Raw genomic sequence first — 13,365 nt, forward strand, 5'->3', positions numbered from 1 at the left:
CCTAGTGGCCAGCTAGTTTGATCATGGGTAGGAGGAGCCGGGTTCTGTCAGTTGCAACACGATCCTCTGGGGAAGTCTTGGCAGGATGAACCCAAAGTTTCATAGCAAGGCACCCTGGTTATATACTGATTTTCCTTCATTGGGACCAATGAGTTTTGCACCGTCATGTTGTAATCAGTTGTCGGATAGGGAGCAGGGCCAGGCTGTTTGGGAGGCACAGCCTTCCCTACCCTAAAGCTCATTCAGCAGTTTGAGGCTTGCAGAAGAGCCAAGCTGTTAGCTTTTCCATTAGGGCTCCCATCCCTTTCACTTCTCAAATGCCAAGTTATAGTCTGTATTTAATTTCAGTGCCATAGGGTGATTCGTGTCAGAGGAGGGTAGCTATATGTAAAATTAGCCACTGGGGGAGGGATCACATGAGAAGAGCAATATCCTACACCACCTACCTCCTTCCCAACCCTAGGAAGGGAGACCCCTCCCTCCGCATTCCCCGAGGCTTCAGAGGGGTTAATTCAGTGGTTCTCAAACTTTTGTCCTGGTGACCCTTTCACACAGCAAACCTCTGAGTGTGATCCCCCCCACTTACAAATGAAAAACACTTTTTTATATATTTAACACTATTATAAATGCTGGAGGCAAAGCGGGGTTTGAGGTGGAGGCTGACAGCTTGCAACCCCCAGTAATAACCTCATGACCACCTGAGGGGTCCTGACCCTCAGTTTGAGAAACTCTGGGTTAATTTTATTTAGCACCCTTTGTCCATTCACATGCATGTGCTATTTTGAGCATTTCAGTTTTCACAACATAGGCTCATCCCAGATTCTGGACAAGCTCAAATGCTCAGTTCGTGAAGTATGTACATAAGCTATAGTAAAGACAAACCCACAGTAACCGTCTCCAGTTTGTGAGGGACCCCGTGGAGCCAGTCTCTAGGAAACAGATAAATACATGGAGGTTAAGTCCATTAATGACTATTAGCTAGGATGGGTAAGGAATGGTGTCCCTAGCCTCTGTTTGTCAGAGGGTGGAGATGGATGGCAGGAGAGAGATCACTTGATCATTACCTGTTAGGTTCACTCCCTCTGGGGCACTTGGCATTGGCCATTGTCGGTAGACAGGATACTGGGCTGGATGGACCTTTGGTTTGACCCAGTATGGCTGTTCTTATGTTCTAAGGTAAGTGAACCCAAAGTTATGCAGACAGATGTTAGTCAAGGAAGCCAGCAGAGTATCAGAAACCTGGAAAAATCTCTGCCTGGATGGGCTCAGGCATTTGGTCGCAAGCTGAGGTGGTTCAAAAGTTTTGGATTTTTTTTTTTAGCAGAATTTTTTTATTGTTTCTTTAAGCAATCAAACACAGCAAGCAGCAAATATTTGGCCACACACTTCTGAAACCCCAAACCATGTTCAGGTTTTGGCGGACTAATTTCAGGTTTTCAATTTAAAAAACCACAACAAAGTTTGAAGGAAAGCAGACATTGTCCGTGATTTTTTTCTGCTTTTTAAAAACCCCTAGTTTTCGATCCAAAAGTTTTGATGGAAAATATTTGTCCAACCCTTTTAATGAGCTTTAGTGCCTTTTAGCACTAGCTGATGCTGAGAACCAGTGATACCTTGTAAAGAAGTTTTCTCAAAACTGGGTTTGTGCCGAGATGTGGAAAGTTCATTTTTCCCAGGGCCGCCCGTGAGGGGAGGAGCAAGTGGGGCAATTGCCTCTGTAGGGGCCCCACGAGAATATAGTGTTGTATAGTATTGCAATTTTTTTATGGAAGGGGCCCCTGAAATTGCTTTGCCCCAGGCCCCCTGAATCCTCTGGGTGGCCCTGCCTGTCTCATCTTTAGAATCATCAGTCTGCCCTCCTCTGACATTTCAGTAGGGGTGTGTTGCAGCCTCCTGGCGCCCTTACGTCTTTCTTCAGTTCATCCCTCGTACATCTGGTTCAGCGATGACCTTCACACTTACCTCTTAACATGTACATTCCTTATTCACACACAAACCAGAATTAATTTACACTGAACATTTTGAACAGGAACATCAAATTGCAACGCAAAAGAAAACAATCATGGCATTCTTTTGCTTATTTTAAAATGCTAAACCTGCAACAAATTGGTGACCCTCAAAGGTCTGTTACTGCCTTGAAATCAGTCCAGACACAGATTCTGGCTGATGTATCTCTACCTATTGGCCCATTAGCCATTCCTTTCTGTTATTCAAAAAGGGTGGCTGGCAGGATGTGCTCAGATCATACACCAATACACTTAATACATGCTACATAATTATTCTTTATTCTTCATTCCAAATTATATAAAATACAAACATAAAATCCCACCACTACATTTGGGGGAAGAGTTTGGGGGAGTTCAGTTCCTGATTTGTATTTGACCTCTCTCCAGCACTTGTTTTGGTTTGGCCTTCCCCTTTCCATCCCTGTCTGAGGTTTCTGTCTCTATCACAGCAGGTGACGCAATGGTATGTGAGAAAGAGGAGCAGAATTCTCAGCAGGGAAATGTTGAGCAAGTGGATAAACACAGAGAATTATCGCAGAGATCGAAAAGGAATGTGTCCTGCAATCATGAGCCGGGAAACTCCTGTGAGATTCAGCACAGACCAGAAAGAGAGCAGGGAAACCATCCAGGGGAGAAAGTGGATAAATGTATTTCCTGTCGGGGAACTCAGACGGACCTCAACGAAACCACAACACAGCAGGAAATCCTCATGGGAAAGAGAAAAAATACATGCACTGAAGGTGGGAAGAATTTATTTGACTACTCAGTCCTTATAAAGCATCAAAGAATCCACACAGGAGAAAGGCCCTTTGAATGCCGTGAGTGTGGGAAATGCTTCACTAAGAGCTCATCCCTTTCTGAGCATCAGAGAATCCACACAGGGGAGGCCCTATGAATGCAGTGAGTGTGGGAAAACTTCACTCACAGATCAGGCTTTTTCGCCATCTGAGAATCCACAGAGGAGAGGCCCTATGAATGCAGTGAGTGTGGGAAAAGCTTCAATCGCAGCTCACACCTTATTAGGCATCAGATAATCCACACAAGAGAGAGGCCTATAAATGCAATGATTGTGGGAAAAGCTTCACTAAGAGCTCAGCCCTTTCTGAACATCACAGAATCCACACAGGGAGAGGCTCTATGAATGCAGTGAGTGCGGGAAAACCTTCAATCACAGCTCACACCTTATTAGGCATCGGAGAATCCACACAGGAGAGGCCCTATGAATGCAGTGAGTGTGGGAAAAGCTTCACTAGCAGCTCAACCCTCTCCGAACATCAGAGAATCCACACAGGGAGAGGCCCTATCAATGCAGTGAGTGTGGGAAAACCTTCAATCGCAGCTCAAACCTTTTACCCATCAGAGAATCCACACAGGGGAGAGGCCCTATCAATGCAGTGAGTGTGGGAAAACCTTCTCTTGGCTCTCAACTCATGTTAGCCATCAGAGAATCTGCCAAGGAAATCAACACTATAAAAACCTCTAGGGCTATCAATACTTTCTTTTTCTTTAATAATTTTACTGATTCCCACACAGTAACTTTTGAAGCTATTTGAACTGTTTGCAGCACCATTATCCTCAGTTTGATCAGATGAGTGGCCCATTTTTGCCTTTTTACAGTTTGCCCTGTTTTGAGGTAGACCAGTTTGTCCTTTCTATCAACTCCATTGTCTCATGAGTAATTTGAGTGTGCCCTTTCCATAAGAAACAAGGGAGCATCACATTTATAGCATTCCTCCTATTGCAAAGTTATTGTTAGAGTCACCAATGATTCAGATTGTATCATTGCCAGTTGTTCTCCCATTGCTCTGGGTTGTGCTGAAGAGCAGTTGTATTGGGAACTTTTCAAATTATATCTAAATGAAGAGGAGCAGGGCAGGAAAAAGTGTCATTTCAGCCTCTGTGACACTGGAAGGATACGGGTGACTCAGAGATTCCTCCTTCCCATCACTGCAGAACTGTTACCTTTTGTCTGAGCCATGTATAGTTTACCTTCACATTCTATCCATCCACTTTTCAAAGTGTCATGTGATGAAGCATTCTCCATTGTCTGTACTTGGAGATGATGTTTTGACTTTAATCCTATATCAGAGTTGCTATGAGTGCAGATGTAAGTGTCAAAGACCTGGGAGAGGAATTCAAATGGATCCCAAACACAGTGTGATCATTGGGAGTTTAAATCCCAGGTTCCATCTACTGGTAAAGCCACTTCTTACAAAGTATCTGTTTTGTCCCCCATTATGGGGATGCTAGGATATTAAACATGTTGTAAATAAGATAACTGACTATTGAGACAGTGCTGAGTGAAGCAGGTTTGAATGGATCAGAGGAGAATGTGATGGGAGGATCTCTTGTCCTGATTCTGAATAATCAGATATAACCTGCTCTGGAATTTCACTTAACACTTCCATTGTCATGTATTCTGTCTCTCTGTGGTATGGGTTTCTATCTTTCCTGAAGGCTGTTTGGTCACCCAGTTGGATATTAGTTCAGTTTGATAGGATGTAGCTCAGATTTATTGGAGAATTTAAGACAAATGACCATTTTCTAAAGTCCTCATTTATGATTTCAGCTTTGCTTTCCCCCCATCCCTCCATGATGACAAGGAGACAATTCAAGTGCAATTGTGTCAACAGGAGAGAACTGTCCAATTTACTGGACATACTAACAAAGACACAGCAGTGATTCTCCACTCAGAAATGGTTAACAACAGCAGAACCCCAACTAACTGAAGGAACTTCATATGATCACATTGTAGTTCAGTTGTTGAAGTCAATATTGTCTCAGATGATCTGGGGATAGAACTCCACATTAGGTGATTTTGAACTAGGCAAAATGCCTATGTATTTGGTTCCCAAATGATATGTACCCCAGGCCCAACAAAAGCTCTCTCCTAGCTAATCCTGTGTTACAGGGAATGCTGCCCTTCTTGGCGCAGATGTTGAGGAAATAGAAGTGGGCTTTTTGTTGAATTTATCCTTTGTAGGTGTTGAAAATGTGTATAAAATCACTGTTGGAAATCTAATAGCTGCAGAAAAATAGCTATTTTTGAATAGAATCTCCAGCTCTGGTAACAAACAAAGATTATGATCCAGCCCTGTATCCAGTCTGTTGCCTGGAACTGTGCCACCAAATTAAAGAAAAGCTGAGCATGTTTCGGGAAGCCAGTGCTTACTAACACTGTTGAGATTTGGAGCGGTTTTGTAAAGGATTCTACTTCAGAGAAGTGTAAATTTACCCTAACCAAGGCCAAGGATTCGGAAAGAACTGGAGTGGAAAGAGCACACACTCCGTTCTTGGTTTCCACCCCAGTAAAGGAAGCTATGATGACTAATGACCCAAGGAAAATTGTTTGTACAACTCCACTTACTAGTTCAGTGTCACTGGTTACAGTTCCAGAGTTCAGCCAAGGTTAGATTGAGAAGAGTAACTAGGACTCTGGACTCAAAAATCCAGAGGGCAGCTCAAAAATCATGAGATGTTTAAAAATGCTCCCTTTGGGGGGGGTAGTGTTATTACTTTCTTGGTTTTTCTGAGACTCTTGGGCCATGTTTTCTGGCTGAACTTGAAGGCTAAAAATGGACTTTTTAAAATAAACAAATGAAAAGGGAGATTTTTGTATCCTCATTAGGCTCCTAGATTGGGGCCTCATTGGGTTGGGCACTGCAGAGACCCCATCCAAGAGTGGGTGCCCTAGTTGGGCCAAGCACTGCAGAGACCCTGACCGAGAGTGGGGGCCCTGATTCTGCCAGGTGTTATACAACTCAGAGTGAGAGAGAGAGTCCTTGCTGCCAACAGCTCACAGGTGAAATAGACAAAAGTGTGGGAGGGCGGTTCCCATTTTACAGATAGGGAAACTGAGGCCCGAAGATGTGCTGTAATTTGTCCATGTTTGCACAGAAAATAATGGGACCAAACTGGGAACTGAATCCAAATTTTCTGAATCACAGCCTGGCCTTTAACCATGATCCAAGCGTTGATTGCATGGCAGAGGCCTCAATGGAAATTTTCAGAATCTCCATCATTGGAGGATTTTAAGAAGGGGTTATACAAACACCTGTCAGGGATGGCCTAGGGATACTTGGTCCTGACTCTCGGGGTCCCTCCCTGCCCCACCTTTCTATATGATTCAATGGATCATCCTATTTATAATGACCAAACTTTTCTCTCTGGAATTATCCATTAAATGTTTATTATCCCCCCTCTGTTGCCTGGGGTAGAATGGAAGAGGAGAAAAACCTGTCTCAACAGAGGATGCAAACGTCAGTTTGTTCTCTCTTCATGTTTTACAGAAGCTTAGAGAGAGGAAGACACATTACCTGCCTAAGGTGGTAGAGAGGACAGAGAGTTTATTTCATTTTGGGCTGTGAATATAAGTGGAAGAGTGGCTGTCACTACCACCCAATGTGGGGCTTTAATGCATGACCAGCTGCCCAGTCTCTATGTAGAAGGAGCCCTGAGGGTATTTATTTGCGAGCTGAGGTTCCCTTTCCGACATTCGCCTTTTTTCCTGATTATGTCTCCAGCGAGCAAACCGGAGCTGTCACAAGGCTGGTTAGATGCTGCTTTCTAGCCCAGAGAGCTGGGGTTGATGTAGCATGCTGTCGCCATCAGCTGGTCAGAGAAACCAGGGTGGGAGGGTGGAATTTAGGATTATCCCACAATGGAGAGGTGCTGTTAGACTCATCTAGTGGGAGAGAGTCTGAAAAAGCTTCTCAGCTCCCAGAGACGGGGCAGACAAGCTGGTGCCACACACACATTTTCACAGGGAATCAGGCCCCCCTTGGGAAAAACTCAAAAGAAACCCAGGCCCAGGAATGTCAGAGAAGGGAATCAGTTTGCGCTTTAAGAGGTGGGTGAGGTCCTTAGATCCCTCCAGCGCCTGATAGAACCATTTGTGGGGAAGGGCCAGGGAAGCGGAGGCGGACAAGGAGAAGGAAAAAGGGCTGGCAGCTGTTGTGCAATCACCATGCTCCCAGCAGAAGGGTCCGGGGAGTTCAGCACTTTGGCTGCTGGTTGAGGACACAGAACTCACAAGATGGCAAAGCTCAGAGTCCCGAGTCAGAATGTGATCAGCTGACACCCAGGGGGAGCAACACCCCTCCCTTGGTCTCTGTGCCAGAGCTCCTATCAGCTCAGTGTCCTTCCTGCAAGAGTCGGCTGCTGAGAGGGTTGCGATGGGTTAAATGAAGGCAGAAGACAATCGTTCCTCATGGGTTTTCTTTGTATTGCTCTGTGATCCTGGAGGAAGCTGAAGCATCATTTGAGTTTGTTTCAGTGGCTTGGATTGGGTTCAGGTTGTGACCCTGAGTATAGGGGTTCCTGCACTCTCTGCTCTTAGCCCTCAGGAGTGGACAATGGAGCTGCTTCAGAACTTGGACAGAAAGTAGCCTAAGGAAGTGTAGCATAAGTAAGAAGAAGAACAACATCATCACTCCTTGGTGGTCTAGTGGTTTGGATTTGGCATTTTCACAGCAATGGCCTAGGTTCAATTCCCAGTCAGGGAAAAGTAACTTCACATCAGAAAACCTTCAATTATTTTTTCACTTCCAATTTAAACAAATCCATGTTTTTTCCTGGTTCCCCCATCTTCTACATGATGTTGGGAAGGGCTTTGGAGACCATATAAAAATCAAAGCTTCCCACTGACTAGTAACAGAATATGGGCATGTTTCCCGTGTGCACCTGGAAGTCCAGGCTGCATGCCCTTTTACACAAATAGACTTGCGAATTATTCCACCCCCCCTTGCTATCTAGCCTATCCAACATTATAATAACAATAATAGACATTCAGGTTGACCCAAGATGATTTTTTTTTCCCAATTTTTTTGCTGAAACAAAACCAAAAAATCATTTTGGGTTAACCAAAATATTTCAGCAAATAAAATATTCAGCCAAAAATTTTCATCCCACTCTTTGGAAGTAACTATCCTGGAGAAACTGATCATTAGCCTCTTCCATTCCTGAGGTCTAGCTGCTGAAGTGTTCTAAGCATGGACAATGGGCCTTTCACCTGTTGCCCACTGGTTACTACCTTGCTCAGGTAGCTACTGATGAAAGGGAATGTGATTTAGTGGCAGACCTACTTCTCTCTCTCTGCCCAACTAGGGATGTTTGTTTCAAATTGCTTGTAAAAATACAATAAATGCATTTTGTTGGTATCTAAACCTGAGATCAAGATAAAACATTGTGATTGTAAGTCAGTGAGAAAATCTCTGCTGAGTTCTACAGAAGGAAGGTTTTCTCATCAGGCTCTCACACAAGATAAAAGTTCTGAAGGTTCTTAGAGCTTCCAGACACAGAGCCCAGAGTTTTCAGAAGGTCTCACGCTAACCCCTAGAGCCAGAATTTCAGATGAACTCAGCTGCCATTTGGGCAACAAAAATGTTGGCCAGGTTTTCAGAAAGCCTGAACACACTGAGGGCTGAGCTATTTTGAAAACAAAAGGTGGTAGCAGTTTTTAACTCAATCATCAGAAATGCTGCAAGAGCTCCTCCAATTTGCCCATCTCACAAGGAGACAAAACACAGTCAAATCTCCCAACCAACAAAGCTCACATCTACTCCCTTTCCATGGATATTTGCCTGACAGCCCTAGGACCCATTCAACAAGACAGGAAATCCAAATTCAGTAAAGTCAAGGAAAAGTTTTTCACTGCAGGTTTCACTGACTGGGAAGGGTCATACAGAAAAGTTTGGTCATTTAATGCAAGACTACTAGGCTCTCCCTTATTCCATTCCTGTCTCTGTCATTTCCTTTTTCTCAGGCACAGGGAGTGACTTATGTCTGGATTCTCTCTGTCTCCCATCAGGTGTTGAGATAGTGAGTGAGAAAGAGGAGGAGAATCCCCAGCAGGAAGATGCTGAGCAAGTAGAACCATATGGGACGTTATCAGGAAGACCCAAAGGAAATGTTTCTGGGAGTTGTGCACTGCCAGAAAAAGCAAAAGCCTGTGAGACTCAGCAGAGGCCAGAGGAAAATTTAAGTAGGCTCTCAGACCTTATTACACATGAGAGAATCAACTTGGAAGAGACACACTACACATGCCATGAGTGTGGGAAAAGCTTCAATGGGAGTTCAGACCTTTTCACACATCAGGGAATCCACAGAGGAGAGAGACCCTACATGTGCTCTGAGTGTGGGAAAAGCTTCAGTCGGAGCTCACACCTTACCTCACATCAGATAATCCACACAGGTGAGAAACCTTATGGATGCTCTGAGTGCGGGAAACACTTCAGTTGGCGCTCACATCTTATCAGACATCAGAGAATCCACACAGGAGAGACGCCCTACACATGCTCTGAGTGCGGGAAACACTTCAGTCGGGGCTCAAGCCTTATCACACATTTGAGAATCCACACAGGAGAAATGCCCTACACATGTGCCGAGTGCGGGAAAAGCTTCAATCAGAACTCGCACCTTATCACACATCAGAGAATCCACACAGGAGAGACGCCCACACATGCTCCGAGTGCGGAAAAGCTTCAGTCAGAGCTCTAGCCTGAGCAGACATCAGAGAATCCACACAGGAGAGAGACCCTACACATGCTCTGGAGTGTGGGAAAACCTTCATTGAGCGCTCAGACCTTGTCAGACATCGCAGAATCCACAGTGGAGAGAGACCCTACACGTGCTCTGCATTTGGGAAAAGCTTCAATCAGAGGTCATTCCCTATTAGACATCAGAAAATCCAAATGGGAGAGAACTGTAAGAAATGCCTTGATTAGGGCTGGCCAAAGATTTGTTTTTAAAAAAAATCACATTTGCTAATTCCAATATAGTGATCTTTGCACCATCTTCACCGTGGTCTCTCAGCTCCCCCAGATGAGTTGCCTCTTTCTGCCTTTTGCAGCTCACCCTTCTTTGGGGTCAGTCCTGTGATCTTTTCTATCAGCTCCTTTCCTTTTGACTCATAGGAGCGTGCCCCCCTCCAGCCAGGAATGTTCATCAGCTCCAGGTGGGGGAGAGAGGTTTGATTCCCAACAAGCAACACTGAGGCAAAAGCTACCTGTGCCTTCCATCCACTAGGGCTGCACATGGCGTTGGCTGCTCAAGTTAGTGATCTTGGTGTAAAAAGACAGTTATAGTTGTAGAGTGGATGCAGCCCAGGTGCAGTGGTTGGCATTAGCTTTCCCCTGGACCTGACCTAAACTCCATCACTTTTCCTAGTCTAAACAAACCCTGAGCATCACGGTTATACTGTTCCCCCATTTCACAGCAATTGTTAGTCATCGAGTTCCCCCTTTGGAAACAAATTGTTTCATTCCCAGTTGCTCTGATGTTGCTTCAGGTTGTGCTGGGGAGCAGATATTTTTCCTACCATTTTCCTCACTTAAAATATATTGAACTATAACAAAGAGCAGCAACAGGGCAGGGATAGGGGAAAATGTCATTTCACCCTCTGTAACAACAGAAGAAGATAGGGTAAGTCAGAGGGATTCCGTTATTCCCCATCACCATCCCAATCCTCTGTTGTTCAATCTGTTAGGTCAGTATTTTTCTAACGGTCTGGGAAGAGGATTCCCTAGTAAATGACTTTTAACTAAGCATGATACCCTGCATTGGGCTTCCAAAGCAGTTGTGGCCAGGCCCTGCAGGAGGTTGCTCCTGAAGAGATCTCCTTCCTAATCAGGTGCATGTTGCCTTTATTTGGGAAATGCAATTCCTATCTAGGTAGAGATGGGAAAATGGAAGTGATGTTTCTGTTCAGCTCAAATGGAGCTGGGAGATGCTGCAAATATGTAGAAAATGAAATCCCTGTTGAATGTGACATAGCTGCAGAAAGAGACCTATTTTCCATAGATACCTGACATTTGGTGTTTTACAGGGATTCTAAACTGCACCTGAATTTAGTCCCTAATTTAAATCTGTGCCACCAGATTAAAGAAATGAAAGGGCATATTTGGGGGAGTTGTGCCTCACTATCGCTACTGATCTGTTGTGTGGTTGGTGAAGAATTCTACACCAGAGACGTGTAAAATTACTCCAAGTAAGGTCAAAGATTTGACAAGAACTCAGGTAGAAATTGCAGGTAGTGGTGGTTGATTTTCACCCCAGAGATGGAAGCTATGGTGACCTGTGGCCTAGGTAAACTATTTTTAGAACCCTGCTCCCTAGTTAAGTGACATTGGACACACTCCTAAAGGACGCCATGATTAAATTGGGCACAACTGTCTTTTACCATTTGGATCCAAAGTTTCATGAAGCACAGAAACAGCTGATTCCTTCAGAGCCATTCCATGCCTATGGGCCCCAATCTGGCTGTCTTGTTGGACAAGAAGCACTTCCGTGCTGGGCAAACGATGGTAGCCAATGAGGGAATGTATCAGATTCGAAGTTCAGATTGCAGGATACTTGAATGCTGAGTCCAGAGTCTCTGGTTTAGTCCAGGCCTGCACAACTCATAAAGCGGCGAGGGCAATATTGCTCCAAAGAAAACAGCTGAGGGTTGAAACCCCCCCGGTCCCACTAACCCCCCCCCCGGGCTGCTGAAATACCCCCCAAATGCCACGCAGCCCTCCCAAAACAACCCCGCCCCATGGAAACAAACCTCCTTCCCCAGCACTGCCCTGCCAAAACAGTGGTATTGCACCTTGGTAATATGTTATAGCAGGCCCCTAAGGTAGTGTAATTAAGGTAAAAGAAAAATGTCCTTTGCTAGAAGTAGAATAAGATCTTCCCCACGTTGTAATCAGTTGCCCTGTTGAATGAATGAGGTGGGACTGAGGAAGGTGTAGAAAGTCAGCCACTGACTCACCACTCGCCTTCTCAGCCCCACCCCACTCACCTCCTCAGCCCCCTCCACTGCCACCGCTCACCCCGCCACCACTGCCTTCCTGCTCGCCTCCTCAGCCCCCACAGCTCACCTGCCTGCCCGCCCGCCGCCTCAGCCCCCACCCCGCAGCTCACCTGACCCCACTGCCTGCCTGCTCGCCTCCTCAGCCCCCACGGCTCACCTGCCTGCCCGCCCGCCGCCTCAGCTCAACTCCCACCGCCAGCTCACCTGACCCCACTGCCTGCCTGCTCGCCTCCTCAGCCCCCACGGCTCACCTGCCTGCCCGCCCGCCGCCTCAGCCCCCACCCCGCAGCTCACCTGACCCCACTGCCTGCCTGCTCGCCTCCTCAGCCCCCACGGCTCACCTGCCTGCCCGCCCGCCGCCTCAGCCCCCACCCCGCAGCTCACCTGACCCCACTGCCTGCCTGCTCGCCTCCTCAGCCCCCACGGCTCACCTGCCTGCCCGCCCACCGCCTCAGCTCTCCTCCCACCGCCAGCTCACCTGACCCCACCAATGCCCTCCTGCTCGCCTCCTCAGATCCCCACTCCCGGCTCACCTGCTCCCCGCTCACCTCAGCTCCCTCATCCCCGGCTCGCATATTCACCCCTGCCACTGCCCTTCCGCTCTCCTCCTCAGCCTCCCGGGCAGTGATGAGCTGCCAAAATCTTAATAACCGGTTCCTCCTCACCCCACACCGGGTCATGGCCCACCCCGCCCCTGGGACTTCTGCCCCATCCAACCCCCGCATTACTTGACACCCCCAGGACCCCTACCCCATCCACCCTTCCCTGTCCCCTGACTGCCCCCCGTCACCCCATCCAACCCCTTCTCTCATTCCTGATGGCTCCCCTGGGACCCTTGCCCCATCTAACCACCCCTTCTCCCTGTCCCCTGACCGCCCCTGGAACCCCTGCCCCTGATGGTTCGTGTGGGAAGCCTGGGAGGGGCGAGAAGCAAATGGTGGCTCAGGCCCAGGGAGGCAGAGGGGAGGTGGGTGAGCTGGTGTGGGGAGCGGTTCCCCTGTGCGCCCCCCGGGTTACCTGCTGCGGTGCGGGCGGCCCGCCTACCCCAGCTCACCTTGTCTCTGTGTCCACCTTGCTGGACCTGAGCATGAAGCCACCAAACCGCTTCTCTTCCCGCCAAGGCTTCCTGCGCAAACAGCTGATTTGCGGGAAGCAGGGGGGAGGGGGGAAAGTGGGACGGGGCATTCAGGGGGGAGGCGGAGCGAGGTAAGCTGGGGCCAGCCGCCAGCTCACCTGCTCCCCAGCCACTGCCTGCCCGCTCGTCGCCTCAGGCCCTCTACCCCGCCGCCGGCTCCCCGGCCCCCCCACCACTGCCCACCCGCTCACCTCCTCCACCCCCCCCCCTCCTCACCAGCTATTGTGTCATACAGGAGACCTGTGCTATGTAGGGGGTCAGATTAGATGCTCTAATGGTCTTTTGTGGCCATAAAGTCGACTAATTTCTGAAAAACTGAGTGTAGCATTGGGAGCAGCATCTGATGTTTTCTGGTCTATCCAGCTTGCTTCCTAGAACGAATGTTCCTTGAGTGGGGTGATCCACAGGGAGTAGCTCAAACCTCCACA

This window comes from Mauremys reevesii, linkage group 23, assembly GCF_016161935.1.
Source record: "Mauremys reevesii isolate NIE-2019 linkage group 23, ASM1616193v1, whole genome shotgun sequence".
Taxonomy (NCBI): Eukaryota; Metazoa; Chordata; order Testudines; family Geoemydidae; genus Mauremys; species Mauremys reevesii.